We start from the raw sequence: 11576 nt of genomic DNA, 5'->3' as shown, positions 1-11576 counted from the left end.
ATAATTTAAACAATTTCACAGCATTATCCCATATGAAAAGTAATATATGGCCTTATATATGAAAAAGGTGACATATATTTAAGCAATAAGGCCCAAGGGGGTGTGATATATGTATAGCCCGTCTGGTGTTCAACTTTCCCAAGTTCTCTCACGTCACCCCGCTCCTCCGCTCTCTCCACTGGCTTCCAGTTGAAGCTCGCATCCGCTACAAGACCATGGTGCTTGCCTACGGAGCTGTGAGGGGAACGGCACCTCCGTACCTTCAGGCTCTGATCAGGCCCTACACCCAAACAAGGGCACTGCGTTCATCCACCTCTGGCCTGCTCGCCTCCCTACCTCTGAGGAAGTACAGTTCCCGCTCAGCCCAGTCAAAACTGTTCGCTGCTCTGGCACCCCAATGGTGGAACAAACTCCCTCACGACGCCAGGTCAGCGGAGTCAATCACCACCTTCCGGAGACACCTGAAACCCCACCTCTTTAAGGAATACCTAGGATAGGATAAAGTAATCCTTCTACCCCCCCCCCCCCCCTTAAAAGAGTTAGATGCACTATTGTAAAGTGGTTGTTCCACTGGATATCATAAGGTGAATGCACCAATTTGTAAGTCGCTCTGGATAAGAGCGTCTGCTAAATGACTTAAATGTAAATGTAAAATATATAGCCAATATACCACGGCTAAGGGCTGTTCTTATGGTACATTGGCTAAATACAACAAACCCCCGAGGTGCCTTAATGCGATTATAAACTGGTTACCAACGTAATTAGAGCAGTAAAAATACATGTTTTGTCATACCCGTGGTATATGGTCTGTTATAAACTGGGTGGTTTGAGGCCTGAATGCCGATTTGCTGACAGCCGTGGTATATCATGGCTGTTGTGCGTAAGGTCAGCCATTAGCCGTTGTATATTGGCCATATACCACACCTCCTCCTGCCTTATTGCTTAAATATACCATGGCATTCAGCCAATCAGCATTCAGGGCTCCAACCACCACTCCAACCATATATGATCATATATTTAAAACCAATATATAAAAGTGATGTACATTTTCAAATATATGATAATATATTTTAATAACATATATACATCTCACACCCTCCCCCATACAAACAATTAGAATATGGATATGCATTTTCATTATGAAAAATGCACTCAAAACATTTGTTTATTTGCTTTGAAATGTGTTCCAGAATCGTTTATTTTTATTTTTACATGGCATATATTTAAAAACAATAAATAAATCTCACATGTAGGGATTCATTATCTTCTAATTGCATTCAGTGTTAGGCAACCTTACATCTACTTTGTCGTATCTATCCACTATAGATGATACTTGCCATTTCATTTTTAGGAATCACATTGTATTTATAAAACATGATATTGTTGTAATCAACAATGGTTGCAATCCATTATTATTTTGGGCTGAGTCCTCCAAGGATTTCCTTTGGGAATTGTTGATGCCTGTTGCCACCTGCAGGGGGCGGGGGAGCACAACGGTTTGTATCTCCCCTCCCTTCGATGACACTTGTGATCGTCCTGAATGTCGTTCTTGGCTGTAGTGATAAGATTTCCATTCACTGGAAGGGGCCTAGCCCAAACCATGAAAAACAGCCCCAGACCATTAATCCTCCTCCACCAAACTTTTCACCTTGCACTATGCATTGGGGCAGGTAGCGTTCTCCTGGCATCCGGCAAACCCAGACTAGTCTGTCAGTCTGCCAGATGGAGAAGCCTGATTCACCACTCCAGAGAACGCATTTCCAATGCTTCAGAGTCCCATGGCTGCGAGCTTTACGCCACTCCAGCTGACGCTTGGCATTGCGCATGGTGACCTTAGGCTCATGTGCGGCCGTTCCGCCATGGAAGCCCATTTCATGAAACTTCAAACGAACAATTCTTGTGCTGATGTTGCTTCCAGAGGCAGTTTGGAACTCGGCAGTGAGTGTTGCCACCGAGGACAGACAATTTTTACGTGCTACGCACTTCAGCACTCTGCTGTCCTGTTCTGTGAGCTTGGGTGGCCTACAACTTCGCGGCTGAGCCGTTGTTGCTCCTAGACGTTTCCATTTCACAATAACAGCACTTACAGTTGACCGGGGCAGCTCTAGCAGGGCATAAATTTGACAAACTGATTTGTTGGAAAGGTGTCATCTGAAAGTCACTGAGCTTTTGAGTAAGGCCATTCTACTGCAAATGTTTGTTTATGTTAATTTGCATGGCTGTGTGCTCAATTTTATACACCTGTCTGCAATAGGTGCTGCTGAACTAGCCAAATCTACTCATTTGAAGGGGTGTCCACATACTTTTGTATATATAGTGTGTATGTGACATATATGTACTTATATGTGTGGATACATATGTAAGAATATATGGCATATATGTTTCCACCATATATTATTTTATAAAATATATAAGTAATGCACATATTTTGCCATACATTAGTTTACCATATGGGATTCCAACCTCATTGTGTGGAAATATATATAAAACACTGCACTTTTGACTGTACTTGGTCTTTAAAAATGTTAGCTAAAGCATATTCAGGGACCAGTTTTTCAAAAGTTCTCTATCTGGATTTCAGCTATCAGATATGATTAAATGCATAGATATAGAAAGAATAGACCGAGAGTCCCCATTCAAGTCAATGATTTGTCCATTCTATTAATACTACTTCTATGCATTTAATACTCTACTATAGGCGAAATCAAGACAGATAACTTTTGAAGAACTAGGCCCTGGCAGGCTGGCAACCGGGCTAGGTATTCACAGCCTGACTACCCATCAACATTGCACCTTCCAAACGCCACGCCCACTAGCGTTTCACTAGTTACCACAGCCACAAAGTCATAAACCCCACCTATTTCTACAATTGATCTTAATTTAAACCTAACCTTAACCACACTGCTAACCTTATGCGCTAACCTTAAATTAAGACCAAAAAGCAATTTTTTGTTTTCGTACATTTTTACGATATATCCACTTTTTACTTTGTGTCTGTGCTATCTAGTGAAAATAATTTCTTCTCCACAATGAATGTAAAGAGCAATTGATAGAGCAGCGGAATTACATTCAGGATGAGTTGTTACGCAAAGAAATTCAGGCTATTCACAAAGAACTCACAGTAGCACAGATAGAACAATGAAACAGATATTTCATTGGATGTATAAATGTGAAGCATCCAGTTGGCACTTCCACTCACTACCAAATATGGTGGTGAGAGGAAGCCCAGTGGCTGGCAGTGGGAGAAGATGGAGAGAGATGGATTTCGGCCAACATTCTTCTGATTTTCTCATTGATGATACATTTGATTTCAATACAATTTTATGTTTCCAAAACTAGAATCTGTTACGAAAAGAGTGGAATAAATTTCTAGACTTTTTTCCTTTTGCCGAAGTTTCTAAAAATTGCATTGTTTTGAAGGAGTGCAAGGGTGAATTGAGTTATTGCCAGGGTTGGGTAGGTTACTTTCTAAATGTAATCCATTACATTTACAAGTTACCTGTCCAAAATTGTAATCAGTAACGTAATATGATTACATTCCGTTACTTTTAGATTCCTTTCCCTTTAAAGAGGCATTAGAAGAAGACAAAAATGCCCTACTCTGTTGTTTATGATTTTGATTTTGTTGTCATGACTGATTTGGCTCATTGTTTCCAGTTGAAAAATAAATTCTGCGCTCATGGAATGGCATGCTTTGAGCACTACTGAAAAGTGCTATTTACATGTGAAAAATGAATGCCATATGCTGCATTCGCTATAGGCCTATTGTTTACCTTTTGTTGGTGATACTTTGATATCTTGATAATATGCAGCTGTTAAAAGGGCAAATGAAACAATAACAAAATGATTGCCCCGCCTCTGTTTTGGTAAATATCTGAGGGATGGGCATTGAGAAATGTAACCACTCTCAGATTAATAGACAGAGCTATGGATGCAAGGACTGACCATCCATTATATAAAAAGTATTATTTTAACCATGTTATGAGGCTATACAGTGTTTGTTTACATTTACAATGTTTATAAACATTGGAGAAAAACAAGCTTATATTTTGGGTTCTCATGGATTGTGAGCTCATGAGGCATTTCTAAATTATATTCTTCAAGTATCAATGGATATACATATATATATATATATATATATATATATAATTTACAAGTCCAAAAATGGATGTAGCAACTACAGATTGCCCCTTTTAAGTCTATCAAAAGTGTGCAAGTTTGAGCATGTGTCCATTAGGTCTATGGATATATTTTTTTATCATCATGAATTAGATTGAGAAATAAAATTCCCACTTTTATTCCATAGGCTTCGATCCGCAATATGCAGTTGTTGCAAGAGCACATTTTTCACTGGCTGTCCACTGGTTTCAAAAACAATGATTGATAGTCAGTTTAAACTTCTTGAATTCAACCATTATTGGGTTCAAATACACATTTAGATTTGTGACCAGTCATCCACAACAACCACAATCCGTCAGGCGCAAATAGCTAAATGAGAGAGCACAGAGCAGGTGTGTGATTCACATCAATGCGCTATGTAGATGTCAATAATAAGTGATATCCGTATCGCTGTAGACTACACCACTGCTGTCATCCTTACTTCCAAGCGTTTACTCAAATTGGATAATCTTTGGATGCTGACAGCAGTCGCACCATTGGAAGACATAGCTTGGACTGTAGCCTACAAAAACCTATTCCTGCTCTTTTCCCGCGATCCACCAAACACATTTGGCATGTCATCATAGTGGTCCCTGACTTGTCAGACTCGCTCAGGTGAAACAAATTTAAATTTGCGTCTTTTTTCAATGCTGATTTGAATGTCATTGAGAAAACAGAGAAGTGTCAAAGATTTTTTACTAAAACATCCTTTCTGAATTTAATAGAAATCCTCTAAGTAATCATCTAGTTTTTCAAAAGTATCGGTAATCTGATTATAATATTTTTCTTGTAATGTAACTGATTACATTTACCGTTTTTGTAATCCTTTACATGTACCAGATTACATGTAATCAATTACTCCCCAACTCGGTTATTGCACACCCGCACTTCACACAGTAGGCGTTCTCCTAACGGAAATATGCAAATACATCACTAGCTCGTGTTTGGCTCTGCCCACCTCCTTGCTTGTTCTGCCCACTCTGATTCATTTGCTCCCGTTGGAAACGATAGACTGTGGTCTATCTTGGTTTAGTTATACAAGTATTTGGTAGGAGTGCTTCTTTAGGATTCTTACCTAAGTGCACTGTAGAATGTGGGATCCTGAGCCTTCTTCAGCATATGAATAGTTCTGCATTGTTCAAAAAGTAATTTAATTGCTAGGGTTGAAGTAGGCTGTGTAATTTATGCCTAAGTGCACATTTGGATGTAAATGTTTGACATAAACCAATATACATATTTATAAAAATTACACTACAACATTGCCAAGGTAAGTAAAACTAAAATAATGTCCTGTCTAGACAAATGTAGTAATTTGTACATAATATTTTTCACTTGGGTTGGCACCCAGATGTAAGTGGAGGGAGGGGCCCAAAGTGTGGAATAAAACCCTGTTATTTACTGAGCGGTTTGCTCATTTCCTTTGTTAGTGTTGCGCCAGACATTTACAGAGCGCTGTGACTGTGTCTTCTGCAGCTTCAGCACTCAGCTGCTTCCATGTCAGCCGTTTTTCCACCTCCACAAGCATTGCCTGTCAAAAGAGAGGCTCCTTTCATGAACTGAGGCTATATGGACACAAGACTGTGACTGGTGGTTTGACGTCCAAATGTTCATTTGAGGGATATCCAAATATAGTATTCCAAATAGAGGAAAATCATGCATTCTTGAAGAGTTATGGTAGTTGTTGTTAACTTAAGCTGCCTTGAAAAATTCAGTTTGTGTAAAGATTGCCCAGAGGAGAAATAACCATGTTGGAATATATAGACAAACATTTAGGCCTAGTTCAAAGCTGCTTGGAATTGGCATGATAGATGTGACAGTTACTGTATGTGTTATGTCAGGTTTCTATAGCCTCCTGTACCACTGTTAATTATTTGACTTATTTGCAGGCAAATCCATTCTCATCATAACAACATACAATCTCTGCTTTACCATGTCTATAGCAATGTAAAGTAGGCTGATGAGCAAGACAAAAATACATCATGCTATTACATTCAACATAAAGGCTATCAACTGCAGATTTGGTGAAAATATACAATTATTCTATCAATTGCACCTTCTAGCATTTTAGTATAAATTCTAAAATCTCATGGTCATCTACAGGATTTTAGTGGGTTTGACTTTCAGTACCATGTCATATGAAGTCCATAAACTGCCAAAATAAAAAAAAATGATTTGCTGCTGTGTAGATCAGTACTTGCTTTCGGAAAGTTTTCAGACCCCTTGACTTTTCCCACATTTTGTTACGTTACAGTCTTATTCTAAAATGTATTAAATATTGAGAAAAATCCTCAGCAATCTACACACAATACCCCATAATGACAAAGCAAAAACAGGCTTTTAGAAATTTTAGAAAATGTATAAAAAATAAATAACATAAATGCCTTATTTACATACTGTAGGTATTCTGAACCTTTGCTAGAGACTTGAAATTGATCTCAGGTGCATCGTGTTTCCATTGATCATCCTTGAGATCCTTGATGACAACCTGCTCCAGAGCACTCAGGACCTCAGACTGGGGCAAAGGTTCACCTTCCAACAGGACAATGACCCTAAGCACACAACCAAGACAAAGTAGGAGTGGTTTCGGGATTAGTCTCTGAATGTCCTTGAGCGGCCCAGCCAGAGCCCGAACTTGATCCCGATCAAATATCCATGGAGAGACCTGAAAATAGCTGTGCAGCAACGCTCCCTATCCAACCTGACAGAGCTTGAGAGGATCTGCAGAGAGGAATGGGAGAAACTCCCCAAATACAGGTGTGCCAAACTTGTAGCGTCATACCCAAGAAGACTCGAGGCTGTAATTGCTGCCAAAGGTGCTTCAACAAGTACTGAGTAAAAGGTCTGAATACTTATGTAAATGTCATATTTCAGTTTTTTATTTTTAACAAATTTGCAAACATTTCTAAAAATCAGTTTTTGCTTTGTCATTATGGGGTATTATGAGTAGATTAATGAGCATTTAAAAAAAAAAATTTTTTTAGAGTAAGGCTGTAACGTAACAAAATGTGGAAAAAGTCAACGGGTCTGAATACTTTCCGAATGCACTGTATATCTATATTTTTTTTGACAAGAGAGAAGCCTAGCTTGGTGAGTGGCGCAGTGGTCTGAAGCACTGCTAGAGGTATCACTACAGATACCCTGGTTCGAATCCAGGCTGTATTACAACCGGCTGTGATTGGGAGTCCCATAGGGCGGCGCACAATTGTCCCAGCGTTGTCCTGGTTTGGCCGGTGTAGGCCGTCATTGTAAATAAGAATTTGTTCTTAACTGACTGCCTAGTTAAATAAAGGTACAAAAAAAAAAAAATAGTATTCAGTCACTCTCTGTGTGACAGATGAACCATGTTGTTGAGTGGCCTCTGGGCAGACCACTTAACTCTCTGAAAAGGAGCCTTAAATCTTACGCTTAATCTTCACTTTCTATGTCTGGACCATTATCTGGCCTGTCAGTCCTCACCACTTTATCTTCAGAGGGCTCATCTATTGACTGTTTCAACATGGTTAGATTACATCAAAGGCCCTTCCCTTTGGTCCCTGCAGCTATATCCTTCCTCGTGTTTCTGAACGGTTGGAATGGTTTTAGGATTAGAAGACACTGATTTGGGGTGGATATTGTTTGCTGGTTCATCTCATCTTTTGGATATCAATCAATCAAATTGATTTATAAAGCCCTATTTACATTAGCATCATATGTATTTTAATACAGTGCCTTCAGAAGGTATTAACAACCCTTAACTTTTCCCACATTTTGTTGTGTTACAGTCTGAAATATTTTGTCACTGGCCTACATACAATACCCCATAATGTCAGTGTTATTTTTTTTATTTTTATTTTTATGTTTACAAAGTAATCAAAGTAATCACCGATCCTGTAGAGCGGTGGTTCCCAAACTTTTTATAGTCCCGTACCCCTTCAAACATTCAACCTCCAGCAGCGTACACCCTCTAGCACCAGGGTTAGTGCACGCTCAAATGTTGTTTTTTGCCATCATTGTAAGCATGCCACATACACACTATACAATACATTTAATATTATTATTATTATTAATATTATTATTATTATTTTTTTATCCCCTTTTCTCCCCAATTTTCGTGGTATCCAATCGCTAGTAATTACTATCTTGTCTCATCGCTACAACTCCCGTACGGGCTCGGGAGAGACGAAGGTCGAAAGCCATGCGTCCTCCGAGGCACAACCCAACCAAGCCGCACTGCTTCTTTAACACAGCGCGCCTCCAACCCGGAAGCCAGCCGCACCAATGTGTCGGGGGAAACACCGTGCACCTGGCCCCCTTGGTTAGCGCGCACTGCGCCCAGCCCGCCACAGGAGTCCTGGAGCGCGATGAGACAAGGAAATCCCTACCGGCCAAACCCTCCCTAACCCGGACGACGCTAGCCCAATTGTGCGTCGGCCGGCTGCGACAGAGCCTGGGGGCGAACCCAGAGACTCTGGTGGCGCAGTTAGCACTGCGATGCAGTGCCCTAGACCACTGCGCCACCCGGGAGGCCATTTAATATTAATTTAACATAAGAATGAGTGTGAGTTTTTGTCACAACCCGGCTTGTGGGAAGTGACAAAGAGCTCTTATAGGACCAGGGAACAAATAATAATATAATAATAATCAATAATTTTGCTCTTTATTTAGCCATCTTACATATAAAACTTTATCTGTTCATCAAAAATTGTGAATAACCCACCACAGGTTAATGAGAAGGGTGTGCTTGGAAGGATGCACATAACTCTGCAATGTTGGGTTGTATTGGAGAGTGTCAGTCTTAAATAATTTTCCAACCGTAGTCTGTGCCTGTATTTCGTTTTCATACTAGTGAGGGCCAAGAATCGACTCTCACGTAGGTACGTGGTTGCAAATGGCATCAGTGTCTTTATCAGCGCGATTTGCAAAGGCAGGATACTCTGAGTGCAGCCAAATCCAGAAATCTGTCAGTGGCTTCTGATTAAATTAAATTTTCACAGAACCGCTTGTTGCAATTTCGATGAGGCTCTCTTGTTCAGATGTCGGTAAGAGGACTGGAGGCCCAACTCACTCAGATGCTTCGCTATATCAAATTTGACATTGTCTGTAAGCTTGAGTTCATTTGCACCCAAAAAATCATACAATGATGGAAAGTCCTTGTTAATGCAGTTAGAGAAGAGCTCCAGCTTCATAATCATAGCCTCAATTTTGTCCCGCACAAAATAGTTGTGGAGAATCCATGTAATCCTAGATTCAGATCATTCAGGCGAGAATTTTTTTTGCCCAAATGTATAGCACCGTTGGAAAATATAAATGGACTGTTTGAAAATGTGAAGAACATTCTTTAATTTTTTATAATTTTTTATATAAATACAGTACAGTTGAAGTCGAAAGTCTACATACACTCATTAAAACTCGTTTTTCAACCACTCCAATGGTTGAACAATAGTTTTGGCAAGTCGGTTAGGACATCTACTTTGTGCATGACACAAGTAATGTTTCCAATTACAGACAGATTATTTCACTTATAATTCACTGTATCACAATTCCAGTGGGTCAGAAGTTTACATACACTAAGTTGACTGTGCCTTTAAACAGCTTGGAAAATTCCAGAAAATTATGTCATAGCTTCAGAAGCTTCTGATAGGGAATTGAAATCATTTGAGTCAATTGGAGGTGTACCTGTGGATTTATTTCAAGGCCTACCTTCAAACTCGGTGCCTCTTTGCTTGACATCATGGGAAAATCAAAAGAAATCAGTCAAGACCTCAAAATAAAATTGTCGACCCCCACAAGTCTGGTTCATCCTTGGGAGCAATTTCCAAAGGCCTGAAGGCATCACATTCATCTGTACAAACAATGGCACGCAAGTATAAACACCATGGGACCATGCAGGTATGACACCAGGTATGACACCTGTCACGAATCACGCCGAAAGTGGTTCCTCTTCCTGTTCGGGCGGCGCTCTGCGGTTGTCGTCACCGGTCTACTAGCTGCCACTGATCCCCTTTTCTGTTTCAGTTAGTTTTGTCTGATTTGTTACACCTGTTTCTTGTTTGGGTTTTGATTTGGGCTATTTAAACCAGGTATGCCCGCCTGCTTTTGTGCGGGCTTTGTTTTTCTGTTCATGTGGTGTGTTTCTCGTGTACTATTTTCTCCGGACTGTTTGGTCCTGTTTTTGGACTGTTTGAAAGTGATGCGCCTTAGTGTTTGGCGTTACCGTTACTTGTTGTTCGGGATTAAAAGATCACGATTGAACTACCTCTGCTCTCTGCGCCTGATTCCTCCACCCACTACTCCACGAAGACGTGACAATACCGCTCAGGAAGGAGACGCGTTCTGTCTCCTAGAGATGAACGTACTTTGGTGCGAAAAGTGCATATCATTCCCAGAACAACAGCAAAAGACCTTGTAAAGATGCTGGAGGAAACAGGTGCAAAAGTATCTATATCCACAGTAAAACGAGTCCTATATCGACATAACCTGAAAGGCCACTCAGCAAGGAAGAAGCCATGGCTCCAAAACTGCCATAAAAAAACAGACTACGGTTTGCAACTGCACATGGGGACAAAGATCATACTTTTTGGAGAAATGTCCTCTGGTCTGATGAAACAAAAATATAACTTTTTGACCATAAAGACCATTGTTATGTTTGGAGGAAAAAGGGGGACGCTTGCAAGCCGAAGAACACCATCCCAACTGTGAAGCACGGGGATGGCAGCATCATGTTGTGGGGGTGCTTTGTGCAGGAGGGCGTGGTGTACTTCACAAAATAGATGGCATCATGAGGTAGGAAAATTATGTGGACATATTGAAGCAACATTTCAAGACATCACTCAGGAAGTTAAAGCTTGGTTGCAAATGGGTCTTACAAATGGACAATGACCCCAAGCATACTTCCAAAGTTGTGGCAAAATGGCTTAAGGACAACAAAGTCAAGGTATTGCAGTGGCCATCACAAAGCCTTGACCTCAATCCCATTGAAAATTTGTGGGCAGAACTGAAAAACTGTGTGCAAGCAAGGAAGCCTGCAAACCTGATTCAGTTACACCAGCTCTGTCAGGAGGAATGGATCAAAATTCACCTAACTTATTGTGGGAAGCTTGTGGAAGGCTACCCAGAACGTTTGACCCAAGTTAAGCAATTAACAGGCAATGCTACCAAATACTAATTGAGTGTATGTAAACTTCTGACCCACTGGGAATGTGATGACAGAAATAAAAGCTTAAATAAATAATTCTCTCTGCTATTATTCTGACATTTCACATTCTTAAAATAAAGTGGTGATTCTAACTGACCTAAGAAATTGAATTTGTACTTGGACTAAATGTCAGAAATTGGGATAAATTGAGTTTAAATGTTTTTGGCTAAGGTTTATGTACACTTACGACTTCAACTGTATGTGACAATATATCAATGCAGATAATTTGTGTCTTCATTCATTA

This window comes from Salvelinus fontinalis, chromosome 18 (genome assembly GCF_029448725.1).
Source record: "Salvelinus fontinalis isolate EN_2023a chromosome 18, ASM2944872v1, whole genome shotgun sequence".
Taxonomy (NCBI): Eukaryota; Metazoa; Chordata; class Actinopteri; order Salmoniformes; family Salmonidae; genus Salvelinus; species Salvelinus fontinalis.
This window is presented reverse-complemented; position numbering follows the sequence as displayed.